At 53.4% G+C, this 4,711-nt stretch overlaps 1 protein-coding gene across 2 annotated transcripts in view; it reads left to right on the plus strand.

Annotated features, from left to right (window-relative positions):
* Window positions 1–4,711, plus strand: part of ALKBH1 (alkB homolog 1, histone H2A dioxygenase) — a 30,507-nt gene that overhangs the window by 147 nt on the left and 25,649 nt on the right. The window lies entirely within an intron of this gene.

Here is a 4,711-nt window from a genome sequence, read left to right on the forward strand (position 1 = left end):
GTAACCCGGCAGCGCCCTGCCCGCCTACCCGGCGGCTGGAGAGGCTGGGTGCCCCTCCCCGGGCCCGGGAGCGGGGCGGGCGGGGCGCCTCATTCCTCGAGGCGGGAAGGAGCCCGGGCCCTGCACACATTACACGCATTGCGCGGCTCGCTGGTGAATCGCGCAATAAACGTAGAGCGGCCGCACGGGCAAGGCAGCTCTCTCGCTGGCGAATCGCATCATGACCCCGGTTGTCTTTCCTGCTTGGGGCAGAGGCCTGGACCCGATGATCTTCCGAGGTCCCTTCCAGCCTCGCAGTCTATGAATAAAATGTGTAGATGAGGCTGAAGTTGGTTCCTTACTCCCAGTTCCTTATTCCCAGTTCCTTTTTCAAAGCTAATCTAGACCCAATAATATCTTGTTATTAATTAATTACACATCCTAAAGAGACAGAATTTCTTTAGCTACGCCTATGCACTAATTAATATGTCAAATAATATTTCATGTCAAGTACAGAGCCCTAAACAGAGGTCAGATTAGGATGGGATTATGGGGCAAAATATTTCTTGGGCCACCCCAAATTTCATGGTGATGCCGCTGGGGGACTGTCCCAAAGAACCCTGACCACAGTCCCGCCTGGCCCAAAGCATGGTTTGGCTGTACCAGGCTGCCAACTCACAGTCCCCCTGGCCAAGAGACTATGCCCACTATACTAAGTATAATGGCTTGATGAAAGAACTGGATTTTGGGCTGGGATTATGGCTAGAAACTTTGCTTGGGCCACCCATCAGAACACCTCTGCACGACCGGGGGACTCTCCTGCACATCTGTGACCAGAGACTTGCCCGGTCCAAAGTGTGGTTTGGCTGTGCCAGGCTGCCAACAGACAGCACCCCAGCCACTGTGCTGACTGTATGCACCCGAATAAGGAACTGGATTTTGGGTTGGGATTATACCCAGAAATCCTTCTTGGGCCACCCAAGACCACACCTCTGTGGCACCGGGGGACGCTCCTGGACACCTCTGACCAGAGACCTGCCCATCCCAAAACGCAGTTTAACCGTACCAGGTTGCCAACTGACACCACCCCCCAGACACTGTTAAGTATCTGGGCCTGAATACGGAACGGGAATTTGAGCTGGGATTATACCCAGAAATCTTCTTGGGCCATCCCAGACCATCTCCCTGTGCCAGTGGGGGACTGTCCTGGACATCTCTGACCAGAGACTTGCCCGGGCCAAAACGCTGTTTAGCTGTGCGAGGTTGACAGCTGCCACCACCCCGCAGACACTGTGCTAAGTATATGGAATTGAATAAGGAACTGGATTTCGGACTGGGATTACACCCAGAAATCCTTTTTGGGCTACCCCAGACTGCACCTCTGTGGCACTGGGGGACTCTCCTGGACATCTCCAACCAGAAACTTGCCCAGCCCAAAGCGCGGTTTGGCCATGCCAGGCTGCCAACTGACGCCACCCCCAGATATTGTGCTAAATATCTGGACCCGAATAAGGAACTGGAATCTGGGCTGGGATTATACCCAGAAATCCTTCTTGGTCCACCTTGGAACATGTCTCTGTGCCACTGGCAGACACTCCTGGACATCTCTGACTAGAAACTTGCCCGGTTTAAAACACGGTTTGGCTGTGCCAGGGTGCCAACTAACAGCACCCCAGCCACTGTGCTAAATGAATGGACCTGAATAAGGAATTGGATTTTGGGCTGGGATTATAGCTAGAAATCCTTCTTGGGCCACCCCAGAACATGTCTCTGTGCCACTGGGGGACTGTCCTGAACATCTCTGAGCAGAGACTTGCCCAGTCTGAAGCGCAGTTTGGCCATGCCAGGCTGCCAACAGACACCACACCAGCCACTCTGCTAAGTATCTGGACCTGAATAAGGAACTGGATTTTGGGCTCAGATTACACCCAGAAATACTTCTTGGGTCACCCCATGCTGTGCCTTCGTGGCACCAGGGATCTTTCCTGGACATCTCTGACCACAGACTTGCCTGGCCCAAAGTGCGGTTTGGCTGTGCCAGCCTGCCTACTGAAAGCAGCCCAGCACAGTGCAAAGTATATGGATCCGAATAAGGAATTAGAATTTGCGATAGGATTATACCTAGAAATCCTTCTTGGGCCACCCCAGACCATGTCTCTGTGCCACTAGGGGACGCTATTGGGCATCTCTGATGAGAGACTTACCCGGCCTAAAGCACGGTTTGGGCGTGCCGGGCTGCTAGCTGACACTGCCCCCCAGCCACAGTGTGAAGTATATGGATCTGAAGAAGGAACTGGATTTTGGGCTGGGATTATAGTTAGAAATCCTTTTTGGGCCACCCCATGCCATGCCTCTGTGGCACTAGGGGACTCTCCTGCACATTGCTGAGGACAGACTTGCCCAGACCAAAGCGTGGCTTAGACATGCCAGGCTACCAACTGACAGCCCCCCAGCCACAGTGCAAAGTACTTGGATCTGAATAAGGAACTGGATTTGGGGCTGGGATTGTTCCCAGAAATCCTTCTTGGGCCACCCCAGACCACACCTCTGTGCCATGGGGGGGAGGGGCGGGGAATGCTTCCAGACATCTCTGAATAGAGAATTTGCCCGGCCCAAAAGGCAGTTTGGCCATGCCAGGGTGCTAACTGACAGCACCCCAGCCACTGTGCTAGATGTATGGACCCAAATAAGGAACAGGCTTTTGAGCTAGGATTACAGCTAGAAATCCTTCTTGGGCCACCCCATGGCATACCTCTGTGCCCCCGGAGGACTCTCGTGGACATCTTTGACTAGAGACTTGCCCGACCCAAAATGCGGTTTGGCTGTGCCTGGCTGCTATGTGACAGCACCCCAGCCACTGTTCTAAGTATAATGGCTCAAATAAGGAACTTTTTTGGGCTGGGATTGGAGATGGAAGTCCTTGTTGGGCCAGCGCACTCTATGACTGTGGCACTGGGCAATTCTCTCAGGCATCCCCGACCAGAGTATTGTCCGGCCCAAAGCGTGATTTGGTTCTGCCATGCTGTCAACTCAGAGCACCCTCCTCTTCCCCCTGCCCCCAGTGACTGTACTAAGGACAGTGGCTTGAATAGAGAACTCTTTTTGGGCTGGGATTAGAAATGGAAATCCTTCTTGGCCGCCCCACACTATGACTCTGTGGCACTGGTAGACTCCCCTGGACATCTCTGACCAGAGTCTTGCCTGGCCCAAAGTGTGGTTTCTTCATGCCATGCTGCTAACTGCAGCCCCCATATCCATTAACATCATAAAAGGCTTAGTCTGACTGTCTGCACGTCTGTCCGTAATGCTTCTAGACAGCTGCGTGTGCACCTCCGAGAGGGCGGGCAGCGATTGGCTGGGCAGCACATGCTGCACAGGCCCAAGTTTGCACCGCTGCCAGGGAATTTTGGCAGTGGGGAACATGCCCCAGCCATCCGAGCAGCCGGGCTGCCCCCTGTCTTCCTGCCTGAGGGCCAGTGGGGTATCACAGTGGTCTCGCATCCTGGATGCCACGCCAGACAACTGGCAGGGACAGGGAGATGAGGGGAAGGGAGGCAGGCAGATGCAGGCCAGGCAGACCCTAAGTGGCTGTGGGGGGAAGGAGGGGAATGGGGTCGGACCTGAAGCACTGGGGAGGGGGTGGGAGTGGGACTGGACTGAAGGGGTGGGAGGGAGGAGGGGATTGGGGTCACACCCAAAGTGTCTGCGGGGGGCGCTCTGTACCTGTGCCCTCCCGGTCATTCTTCACAGGCAATTTGCTAGTACTGTATATTGGCTTGAATAAGGAACTGGGTTTTGGCCTGAGATTATCATTGCAAATCCTTTTTGTGCCACCCCACACCATGCCTCTGTGGCACTAGGTGACTCTCCTGGACACCCCTGACCAGAGTCTTGCCTGAGCCAGAGTGTGGTTTCTTCATGCCATGCCCACTGCACTAAGTAAACTGGCTTGAATAAGGAATTTCTTTTGGACCACAAGTGGTGGAGTCCCTGGGTGGCAGCTGTGGGTGAGACTCCCTTCCCAAGTGACTTGGCTAGGAGGGAACTCCCCAGGTTGGTTTGCCTCTGACTGTGACTGTAATCCATTTGGAGCTACAGTTAAAGGTTAATAGTTAAGGTTTTGCCTTAACTGCCTCCAGCCTCTCCAGCTGACCAAACTTTTTTTTACTGGCACACATTTTTACTGTCCTGTTCTACATAATATAAATATGTAACCCTTTTGCCAGGCCCTGGACATGGCCGGTTTCTAATTTAAACAAGGCGGATTTGATTTAAATTAAATTGGTCAGGAAGCCTTGATTTAATCATTGTTTTCAACAAAAAGTACATTCTTGTTGTTTGATATCCTCTATTCATTATTGACTCCAAGATGGACATGAGCCGCCAATGCAAGGCCAGCCATACCTTGTCATGCATCCAAAGGTGCATCTCAAGCCAGTCCAGAGAGGTGATACTCCCCCTCTATGCGACTTTGGTCAGGCCGCAGTTGGAGTACTGTGTCCACTACTGGGCACCACACTTCAAAAGGGATGTGGCCAGCCTGGAGAGGGTTCAGAGGAGGGCCACCCGCTTGGTGAGAGGGCAGCAGGACAGGCCGTACGAAGAGAGACTGAAGGACTTGAACCTGTTCAGCCTCAGCAAGAGGAGGCTGAGGGGAGACCTGGTGGCTGCCTACAAACTCCTCAGGGCAGATCAACAGCAAATAGGTAGAGCCCTTTTCTCCCCAGCACCA

This window comes from Alligator sinensis, unplaced genomic scaffold (assembly GCF_000455745.1).
Source record: "Alligator sinensis unplaced genomic scaffold, ASM45574v1 scaffold1195_1, whole genome shotgun sequence".
Lineage (NCBI taxonomy): Eukaryota > Metazoa > Chordata > Crocodylia > Alligatoridae > Alligator > Alligator sinensis.